The following is a 12255-nucleotide window of genomic DNA, read 5'->3' as shown; positions in this document are numbered from 1 at the left end:
AGGATTCATTAGACCGACTAGTTCACTATGGGGAGCCCCAATTCTATTTGTGAAGAAGAAGGACAGGTCGTACCGGATCTCATGAACCGCGTGTGCTCACCAATGCTCCTGCCGCGTTCATGGATCTCATAAACCGCATGTACAGACCGATGTTAGATCGGTCTATGATAGTTTTTATTGATGATATATTGGTATATTCCAAGACGAGAAAGCAGCATGAGGAACACCTGCGGGAGGTTTTGGATACCTTGAGGAGGGAGAGCCTGTATGCCAAGTTCTCCAAGTGTGAGTTCTAGTTGCGCGAGGTGCAGTTCCTTGGGCATCTCGTCAACCAGAACGAGATTTCGGTTGACCCGGCCCAGGTAGAGGCCGTGATGAGGTGGGAAGTTCCGAGGTCTCCATCCGAGATTCGGAGCTTCCTGGGATTGGCAGGGTACTATCGGAGATTCATTCAGGACTTCTCCAAGATAGTCGTGCCCCTGACTAGGCTGACGAGGAAAGCCCTGGTCTTTCTCTGGGGGCCTGAGTAACAGGCTGCATTCGAGATATTGAGACATAAATTGTGCGAGGCGCCAATCTTAGACCTGCCAAAGGGCATGGAGGATTTTGTTGTATACTGTGATGCGTCCATCTCGGGCTTGGGTGCAGTATTGATGTAGAGAGGTCATGTTATTGCTTACGCTTGGAGGCAGCTGAAGCCTCACGAGGCGAACTACCCAACACATAATTTGGAGCTCGGGGCTATTGTGTTCTCCCTCAAGATCTGGCGCCATTACCTATATGGGGTTCGTTGTACTATCTACACGGACCACAAGAGCCTGAGGTATCTCATGGACCAGCCAAATCTGAATATGAAGCAACGTCGGTGGCTTGATGTGGTAAAGGATTATGATTGTGAGATCCTCTACCACTCGGGGAAGGCCAATGTGGTGGCCGATGCACTTAGCCGCAAGGCAGCGCCGATCAGGGATATCTGTATGAGGATGACAATGGTGACTCCTCTGTTGGAGCGGATTCGGGAGGCCCAACAGGAGGCCATGAAGGAGGAACATTAGAAGAGTGAGCGGATTGTGGGACAGGTTTCCTCCTTCGACTATCATAGCCGAGTATTATTGACATTACACCGTAGGGTGTGGGTAGTAGGTACCGTACCTCAGGGGTGTGCGCCAGGTGCTGTTGGAGGAGGCACACAAATCCCGATTCTTCATTCATCCCGGGGCGACGAAGATGTATAGAGATCTTTGTCTAGACTATTGGTGGCCCTGCATGAAGAGGGATGTAGCATGGTACGTGGAGCGGTTGACCTGCAGGAAGGTCAAGGCCAAGCACCAGAGGCCACATGGCAAGATGTAACCGTTGGATATTCCTCTGTGGAAGTGGAAAGATATTACTATGGCCTTCATCACCAAACTTCCCAGGACCACGCAGGGAGTGGATTCCATTTGGGTCATTGTGGATCGGTTGACCAAGAGTGCCCACTTGATACCGATCCAGGAGAGTATCTCGGCCGAGAAGTTGGCCGACATATATACATTCGAGAGGTGGTGGCTCGACACGAAGTGCCAGTCTCCGTGATTTCAGATAGGGATGTGCGGTTCACTTCCAAGTTTTGGAAGAAATTTTATGACGAGTTAGGTACATGTCTGCACTTCAGCACCGCCTATCACCCACATACGGATGGTCAGAGCGAGCGAACCATCCAGACTCTGGAGTACATGCTGCGGGCATGCGTGCTAGACTCCGGTGGTAGCTGGGATACTTACCTCCCATTGGCGGAGTTCTCTTACAACAATAGCTACCACACGATTATTGACCGTCCTCCCATCAAGATGCTATACGGGAGGAAGTGCAGGACCCCGATATGCCGGGGTGAGGTTGGCCAGAGGGTCATGGGGAACACCGAAGTGGTGCTCAAGACAACAGAGAGGATTCAGCAGGTTTGGAGCAGGCTTCAGATTGCACAGAGTCGGCAGAAAAGTTATGCCAACAAGCGCCGATCAGACCTGGAGTTCCAAGTCGGGGATGGGGTTCTCCTGAAGGTGTCGCCATGGATGGGCGTCATCCGATTCAGGAAGCGGGGCAATTTGGGCCCCAGATATATTAGACCTTTCAAGGTTATAGCCCCAGTGGGCAAGGTGGCGTATAGGCTGGATCTGCCAGCTGAACTCAGTCAGATTCATAGCACCTTTCACGTCTCACATATGCGGAAGTGCCTGGTGGACGACTCAGCAGTGGTGCCCCTGGAGGATATTCAGGTCGATGACAACCTGAATTACATTGAGCAACCTATGACGATCCTCGACTGGAAGTCGAAGGATCTGAGGAACAAGAAGGTCGAGCTAGTGAAGGTGCAATGCCAACACCGAAAGGGATCAGAATGGACGTGGGAGCTGATGGATGAGATGATGGAGCATTATCCAGAGCTTTTCCAGGAACTAGCAGCAGACTTCGAGAACGAAGTCTAAAATAAGTGAGGGAGATTTGTAGCACCTAGTTCCTGGTATGTATTTCTTTTATTTAAGAATTTTGCATTTTGGCCTGGGACTCGGCGAGTTGGCGGCCCAACTCGTCGAGTAGAAGCGGTATAGACCCAAGGTGTAAGTGGTGGACTCGTCGAGTCGGCGGCCGGACTCGACGAGTAGACTCTGACTGGACAAAATCCTAATATGAGGGTTTGCACCCTATTTAATCATCTCATTTAGCCCCCACTCTTCCCTATTGCTTCCAGAAACCCTCCATAACGAACTTTAATTGTGTGTGTGAAGATCTAAGGCATTTATGGTGATTTTTGGTGGTTTTGATCACAAGGAAGAAGGAAGAACATAGAGGGATCAAGAGAAGACCAAAGGAGTCCTTGTTGGTTCATCATTTGCAGTTTCCAGAAGGTATAAAGTCTATACCTTGCTTGTTCTTTTGTTAGATCCCTTTTTGGGGAGATTTAGGGCTTTTAAGCCATATTTTGTAACCAACCATGATTGCAAGCATGGTTGGGGGTCAAGGCTTCAGATCTAGGACCTTGGAGGGTTCACAAGGCAGTTAGGGGTTGCTTTTGCACCCATGGAAGGCTCCATGCATCTTAAGAGCTTTTTTTAGGCATTTTAAGCTCAAAGTCCCATGCATGCCCGTAAAGGTTTTAACTTTACGTGCTAGATCGATCTTAGGGGCATAGATCTATCATTTGGACAAGAGTTGCACACCAGAAATCGAAGAAATAGAGTTGAACATTATCGACTCGGCGAGTCGTTCTTGGGACTCGGCGAGTCCGAGACTTGACTCCCTTTTTCTGTTAGGGTTCGTAGGAACCCAGTTGGGTGATGTAAGAGTTTTAGAGGATCCAAAGGAGTGACCCAACGTATTGGACTTAGCCTTAGACCTGAAGTTCATGGGACTCGGCGAGTACATGAACAGACTCGACGAGTCCAAGGCAATCTCCCAGCACATGAAGATGAACTCGACGAGTTGTTCATACAACTCGGCGAGTCAAGGACAGGACTTGTTCTTCAGATGAAGATGAACTCGGCGAGTTGTTCATACAACTCGGCGAATCGGATGAAGGATCATTCGATGTTCGAATAGGAGGAGAACTCGTCGAGTCATTGCCTAACTTGACGAGTAGGGACGAGAATGAGGACAATTAGATGGATAACGACTCGACGAGTTGGCGGCCCAACTCGACGAGTCAGGTCAACTGGAAGTTGACTTCGACTTGAATTTGACTAGGTTAGGGGTAAAATAGTCATTCTACCATAAGAGTAGTTGTCAGACTCTGATTGAGTGTTTTGTGGGAATTATAGCCGGAGGATTTCCGGAGCAGCAGCAGCAGACAGAGAGTTCCTTCACAGATCAACAACTACTACTACGAGGCGAGTTACCTTCCAGTAGCGGTGGGTCTAAGACACCAATGCCGGCCCACCAGTAGGTAGTTATGTTTGAGATGATTGTCTTTGTGATAATTATCTTGGTATGTTAATGTGTTATGGTCATGAGATATGCATGTGTGATTTGCTATGTGTGTAGAAGGGATTAGTTGTCCCTACCCAGTTATGCCTGACTGAATGTTTACCTCTCGTTACTGTATGCTAGTGCTAGGGGTGAAATAGTCCCCAATTACTAGTTGAAAGATATCGACGGTGTGTACCGGTTGAAAGATACCGATGGTAGTTACCGGTTGAAAGATACCGACGGTGTTATGTGGTATGTGGTATGATGGGGGAACTCACTAAGCTTTGTGCTTACAGCTTCAGTTTTGGTTTCATGTACCTCTTCGTCCATGGGGAAAGAGCCGGCGGCGTAGCATCGCATCACACACATGGTTTCCGCATTGGATTTTCTGGGATTGTACTCTAATTTTCATTGTTCCTGATGATATGGTTTTCGAAACATGATTTAATGATTTTGTGAATGATGAAATAGTGACAATGTTTTGGTAACATAAATTATGATTTACTTAATTTAAAAATGAAATTTTTGGCCTTGAATTTTGGGATGTTACATATAATTTAATAGATTGATATATGTAAGGCTTTAAAATTATTTAATAATTATTACTAATTTCATGTAGTGTATCAAATGTTCTAACTATTTTAAATATAAGTATATGATAAATTAGATATATATTAAAATCACCAACATTTCGATAGTTGATACCTATGGGTACATATTAAATAAGAATATATTTTATTTTTATAGCTAGTTTTAGTTATTAACTAGTAGGTTACTACCCTGCTTTGCGGGGGGACAAAGTTTGCATTATTACGGAAATATAGAGACCAATCCTACAAACATACAAAACTCATGTGGCCAAAGTGCGAAATCAAAAAAGTGTAAGGACGAAAAATGACAATATATATTGTGGGGTTGTAATATTTAAATTTTTTATTAAGTATATACTATTTTTTGTATTTTTTTTAAAAGATATAGACTGTTTCTGTAAAAAAAATTGCACAATAACAACTTCTGTAAAGTACGGGGATAATTTTTGTATTATGAGGACAATTTTAATTTATTTCCTACATAAAAGTCAAACCTGCCAACAAAATTGAAACATAAGAGCTTTTATTGTAAACAAAACCTCTAAGGACTAAATGTTGCAACATCCAAATCACATTTAAACATAAGGACCTTTTTGTAAAAAAAAAAAGAAAAAAAAACTCTAGGGACTAAATAAGGACACAATAACATCTTCTGTAAATTATAGTGATAATTTTTATATTACGGAGACAATTTTTATAATTCATTTCTTATATAAAGGTCAAACCTGCCGACATAAAAGAAAATTGAAACATAAAACTTTTTTTTGTAAACAAAACCCACTAGGGACTAAATGTGGCAACATCTAAATCACACTTAAACATAAGGATCTTTTTGTAAAAAAAAAAACGCTAGGGATTAAATAAGAACCAAATATATGAAATGAAAAAGTCTATTAGTATTCATTTGTTAATTGCATTTAGATAACAATGAAGAGACTAAAATTGCCATCATTTGAAAAATATGTGGTCATGTCTAAAACATAAAAAACTAAAAAAGAAACTATTCTTAAATCTTTCCACTTTTAATATATATATTAATTGTATTTGATTTTTTGATTCCCATTAGTATTGTATTTGAGTGTGATTTTTGAATGCATGAATAATCTTGATTCTCATTATTTTTGTCTTTTAAACTTTGTATTTGATGTTGCACTCTACATGTTTGATAAAATGTCCATGAGAAAAGCACATTGACTTTTGATTAACTATATGTTTGTATGTGTGTCATCCGTAATTAAAATTTTCTAAGATTGTTTGAATTGCACGGTTGTTGATGATTGCAAACTACAATTTACCCTTCAGTATTTTTAATTAATAATATTATTATACTGCTATTAATTTGACATAGTGGTCCATAATTCTTGGTTTTTAACATAGTTAATAACAATGTACTTTGACTTTAATCTATAATGTTTTGAATTGTAATTTTCAAATTTCTTTTGAATTGTTGTAACTGTGTTCAATGGTTACAAAGTGCATTGTAATTTCTATTTTGTTTCTAACATATTTAATTAGTAGCAATGTGTGTATGTGGTTTTTTTATTTAAAAACTCAAAGCTCTTATTTCTGCATTTTTCCCTAATATGTCACTGTCTTTGAAATGTCATATCTCGGTCATAGGAAACACTTTTTGTTCGAAATCAGCGAACAAAGTTTCATATGTAAGACAACCAATCTTGAAAATAACATAGTTATGAAAAATTATAAAGTATGATAGATATTAGGAGATTTGTAAAAAGTACAATTAATAAAAGTGTTACGGTTATTAGAAAAAAATAAGACCGTTAACATTAGTAAAAATGCAATATATAAACTAAATTATCACGATAGTAATGAAATGTCATTATTTGATATTTCACATAACTGAAAGATATATACCAAATTACATTGATGGTATATCAAAATTGGAAAAACATCATAAATGGTCCCTATGGTTTCCCAAAATTTGAAGTTTAATCCTCGTAGTTTAAAAACATCATAGATGGTCCCCGTGCTTTCAAAACTTTTGATGGTTGGTCCTTATTGCTTACTTCGTTAAGTTTTGTCCGTTAACTGAAGGGCATTTTCGTCATTTCACTACGACATGGACTATTTGTGATGTTTTCACTTACTTAAAACAAATGAAATAAATAGGATTATGAACCGCGCAATGAGAGAGAGACCATTTAAATCTATGCAATGATAATTGGTATGCATACTGAAACTATCAAATGAATATAAACCCTAAAATTAGATTCCAACAACATAAACAAAAAATTAAATTCAATCACTATAAAGGAGAGCAGAAATACGATTCAGAAAGATGATAAAGAGGCCTGATATTAGAACAAAATAGAAGAAATGATTGTTGAAATTCAATCCAAATTAAAAGTAAAAATGGCTCAAGTCCTCAAACAAGGAAATCATTATAGCGTTTACTAAAACCCTAAAAGAGAAATCATAGATAATGTAAAATTGTAAACAACAAATTACCCATACAGAAACTGAAAAACAGCACCATGGATCAGTACCTCCTTGCAGCTCTGCCACCATATCCACTACGACCACCGCCATATCCTCCTGTTATCGTTGTGGAAACCAAAGGAGTATCCTCCTCAACACGGTCAGTCTTAATGGCGGAATCATCAGGGACAAAGTCCATACGATTCTCTCTCTCTCTTCCTCCTGTAGCTTGAGTGAGATGCCTCTCACTGGACCCTTTTGTGTACGCTTCATTAGATGAGTTTAGAATCCGACGATCTTGTTGCGGAGGCGCTTTGACGGAATGATGGCAACTTCTTCCTAGATCTTTTTGTTGGTGTGGAAATCCAAGGTCATTTTGGAGTAGTAATGCTCGATTACAAGGCGAGAGGATTTCTTGACAGTTTTGGTACGGACGCGACCCATGGTTCTCAGTGGAGAGGAGGCGGCGTCTGCTGCTTTTTGCTCAGAGGGATAACGAGAATGAGAGGTTAGGGTTTATAAATGGGATGTAGCACCTGGTTCTTGGTATGTGTTCTATTATTAAATCTTCCTTATTTTTGCATTTTTAGCCTTGTACTCGGCGAGTCGAAGGACTGACTCGCCGAGTAGAAGCGGGATGAGGCGCGGGATTTAAGTTGCGGACTCGGCGAGTAGCCACTGTTTGGACAAAAACCCTAATCTAGGGGTTTGCACCCTATTTAAACGACCTTATGCAACCTCCTTTTTCCCTTTATGCTCCCAAACACTCCTCATAGCAAACCCTAGCCGTTTTTGTGAAGATCTAAGGCTTTTTGAGTGATTCTTGTGAGTTTTGGTCTCAAGGAAGAAGGAAGAGCATAGAAGGATCAAGAGGGGACTGAAGGATTCGAGTTTGGTTCATCATTTGTAGTCTTTGGAAGGTATAATGTCTGAACCTTGCTCATTCTTTTGTTAGATCCCTCTTTGGGGTGATTTAGGGCTTTTGTGAGCCATTTTTGGTGGCCAACCATGTTTGCAAACATGGTTGGGGGTTTGAGCTTCTGTAGTATGTCATTTTATGAGCCATAAGTCAGATCTAGGTTGCTTTTTGCACCAAGGAAGGCCCCATGCAACAAAAGAACCATTCTAGAGCCTTTTAAGCTCTAATGTCCCATGCATGCACGTAAAGTTTGTAACTTTACGTGCTAGATCAAGTTTAGGGGCCTGGATCTATCATTTGGTTAAGTGTTATACATCAAAAATCAAGGTTCTTAGTAAGGAATATGTTAGACTCAGCGAGTCCATTCCTGGACTCGGCGAGTCCATTCCTGGACTCGGCGAGTCCAAGTGTTTTGGTCCCATATCAGTAAAGGTCGTAAGAACCAGTTGAGTGTGGGAGGGTTTTAGGGAGTCCCGAGGGGGGGGGGGTGACCCAACATTCTGGACTAAGCAAAGTATTCTGGGAATTCATGGTACTCGGCGAGTGCATGAACGGACTCGGCGAGTCCAAGGCAATCTTCATGGAACTCGGCGAGTTTTTCATCAACTCGGCGAGTCGAGGACAGAACGTGTTCTTAGGATGAATAGTAACTCGACGAGTTGTTCATACGACTCGGCGAGTCAAGTCAGGACATGAGCATCAGTCGATGATGAACTCGACGAGTTGTTCATACAACTCGGCGAGTCGGATGTGGATTCAGTCGGTGTTCATTTAGAAGGAAAACTCGTCGAGTCATCACCTAACTCGGCGAGTAGATACGGGTATGAGGTCTGATGAAAGGATAGGGACTCGGCGAGTTGACGAGTCAACTCGGCGAGTCAGGTCAACTGGAAGTTGACTTTGACTTTGACTTGGTCAAAGGGTAAAATGGTCATTTTACCCTAAGGGTAGATGTCAGTTCTGACTAAGTGTTTTGTGGGAATTTTAGCCGGAGGACCACCGAGGCAGCCACGGCAGCAGTTAGAGGATTCCCACACAGTTCAGCAGATACGAGGTGAGTTACCTTCCAGTAGGGGTGGGTCTAAGGCCACAATGCCGGCCCACCATTAAGGAGTATTTAAAAGATAATTGTCTTGGTGATAATCTATCTTGGTTTTGTATGCATTCGGTTACGTGTTATATCTGTACGATATGTTTCATGATAGGGATAGATTCCCTGATAGTGGTCCGTAGGACCAAGGGGTAGGTCAGTACCCGGATATGTCTGAATGCGTGCTTATATCTTGCTATTGTATGCTAGTGGTAAGGGGTGGAATAGTCCCCAGTTACCGGTTGAAAGATACCGATGATGATTACCAGTTGAAAGATACCGATGGTATTGTATAGTATGTGGTATGATGGGGGAACTCACTAAGCTTTGTGCTTACGGTTTCAGTTTTTGGTTTCAGGTACCTCTTCATCCAAGGGGAAGGAGCAGGTGGCGTAGCATGGCATCACACACACTCACATATGATTTTCGCACAGTGTTTTCTGGGATTGTACTCTGATATGTCATTTATTCATGGTTGTGGGCTTCAGACATGATACTTGGTTTTGAGATGACGTGTTTATACAATATTTCCTAATGAATGTTTTATGAATTAATTAATCAAAAATGAAATTTTTGGGCATAAATTTTGGGATGCTACAAGTTGTTATCAGAGCCCTGGTTTGAGGGATTCGGACACGCCCTCGGGGGTATCTGGACTCAAACTAAGGGGCTAAAAGATTTTTTTTACAATAAAATGGTTTTCTAAAAATCTAAACGAAAGGATTTTACGAAAGACAAGGTGTGTGATGTATGCGACCGGCCGGGCTCAAGTAAATTTTCTCCAAGAAACCCATACATGTTATGTTATGCTATATGGCTTGATTCAGAATTGCATGCTAGAATAGGACTAAGGATCTAGGAAGATGCCTTGTGTGCCTGATATATGATTCTGTTAAATGCATGCTAGTTAGGGCTGAGGATCTAGGAGGATGCCTTATATGCCTATTGTATGAGCTGTATGCTAGGGCTGTTTAGTCAGCAGTAGGATGATCTGTATAGGTTATGCCTGGTTTGGTTACTCGATGCACGAATGCTACATGCTTTGTGCTATAGGGGTCCTGGCTATTTCCAACTAACTAAGGAGCGGATATGTAACAATATCTGCAAGTTAGTTAGGGGGAAATGGTAGGGGCTCCTGTGTAGCTGAGGGCGGAGAGTAGGTCGGAGAGTGCCCTAGGGAAGCCTAGGATGAGGTTAGTGGGAAGGAGTATCGGTAAAGGGACTTGGTGAAGTCGAAGCAATCCTTGAGGAAAGCATGGGTAGATGTGGAAGGTAGTATGGGCCCGTACTACTGAAAGCAGAGGACCCGTACTCGAATCAAGGAGGGCCTAGATGAAATCGGGAACCTTGGGGAGCGTGTTAGAACTCCCGAGTATATGTATGATCCTGACGTTTATGTGTGTGTTTTCAGTATGGTGACCACACGACTTGGAGCAGGAGGTTCTGGATCAGGATCAGGATCGGGCTCGGGTTCGGGATCTGAGCAGGTCGATGACGGGCTACGCGAGTTTATCGCGTCTGAGATCACGAGAGGCATCCTTGAGTCGACCCCTATCATTTTCAGGTCGATCAAGGAGGGGATTGTTGAGCTGATGGAGGATCGTCTCCGATCATTCATGAGTGATTTGGCGTCTAGCCAGATGGGTACGCGCACACTGTCCTTTAAGGACTTTCGTGGGAGTGGTGCGCCAGATTTCCATGGGGTGAAAGACCCCATTGCTGCTAGCAGATGGATCGCAGACACTAAGTCTGCGTAGCTGACAAGCTTGTCGAAGGTGAGATATGCAGTAGGATGCTTGCGAGACAGGGCTAAGGATTGGTGGGAGTCCGTTAGCGACTCATTGGGAGCCTCGGCTGTTGAGGCTATGACTTGGTCGGATTTTCTGACCAGATTCAGGGCGGAGTTTGCGCCAGCTGTGGAGCTTCAACGGCTGGCCAGGGAGTTTTTGGATATGAGGCAGACTACGGAGACTGTGGCAGAGATCACTGCCAAGTTCCGGGAGAGGGCATTGCTGGTGCGCCAGTACGCGAGTGATGAGGATATGAGGAGGACCTGCTACCATGACATGCTACGAGCCGACATTCGGGAGCATGTTAGTTTTTTGGCTTGCCCTACCTTGGATTCCATGATTGCCAGGGCTAGGGAGAGGGAGATTGATCTAGAGCACGTCCAGAAGAGGAAGGCAGTGGAGGGGCTGACGACTGGGGCTTCGGGGAAGAAGCCCAAGGGATCTGATGGTAGGCTGAAAGGCCAGGCTGGACGGGACCGCTGTGGGAAATGCGGTCAGTCACACGAGGGAGCTTGTCACAATGTGCCGGGTTTGGGCTGCTATAAGTGTGGCAAGGTGGGGCATTTTGGCAGGGATTGTACTGCCCCCGCCCCTACGATACAGATGACAGACCTGATTTGCTTCCATTGCAATCAGAGGGGCCACAAAAGGGCCAACTGCCCGAGATTGACAGCAGCGTCAGCAGCAGTGCCAGCGGCAGTGCCGGTCTTAGCGACGCCGCGGGTTACAGATGGACGAAAGGTCAAGGCAGAGGTTCCAGTGGTGCGGAGCCGAGCATTTCAGCTGACATCCGAGGAGGCACGCGCTGCACCTGATGTGGTGACGGGTATGATTCTTTCCCTCTGATCTTCTTTTTATGGTGATTGTGTTATTGATATGTGCTCTGTTTAGGATTGTTCCATGTGAACGACATCCCGGTTCTGGTATTGTTTGACTCGGGCGCTACCCGGTCATTTGTATCTCTTGCGCTTAGCAAGAGATTTTCCGAGTCTTCGGGCATGTTGGATTGCCCTCTAGAGGTAGAGATTGTAGATGACCGTTCGGTGCGGGCATCGACGGTATTTTGGGATTATGTACTGAGGTTATTTGAGGAGCGCTACCTGGTAGACTTGGTTCCCATTCCTTTTCGTGGGAACAAGGTGATTATAGGCATGGATTGGCTCAGCCCTAATGGGACAGTGATCGACTGCGCGCAACAGTTGGTGCGAGTCAGGACCCCAAGTGGGCGAGAGCTGGTGATTCAGGGCAAGAGGCCACAGCGAGGACCAGCTTTATGTTCAGCCGCGAGAGCTAGGCGTTACCTTCAGCAGGGTTGCGCAGGTTATGTCGCATATGTTATGGATACCTGGGAAACGGGTAAGGCGATGGTGGATGATGTACCTGTGGTACGGGAATTCGCGGACGTATTCCCAGAGGAGTTGCCTGGGATACCTCCGGAACGACAGGTGGAATTCAGGATCGACCTGGTCCCTGGTGCGGCTC

This window comes from Lactuca sativa, chromosome 8 (genome assembly GCF_002870075.4).
Source record: "Lactuca sativa cultivar Salinas chromosome 8, Lsat_Salinas_v11, whole genome shotgun sequence".
In the NCBI taxonomy this organism is placed as follows: domain Eukaryota; kingdom Viridiplantae; phylum Streptophyta; class Magnoliopsida; order Asterales; family Asteraceae; genus Lactuca; species Lactuca sativa.
This window is presented reverse-complemented; position numbering follows the sequence as displayed.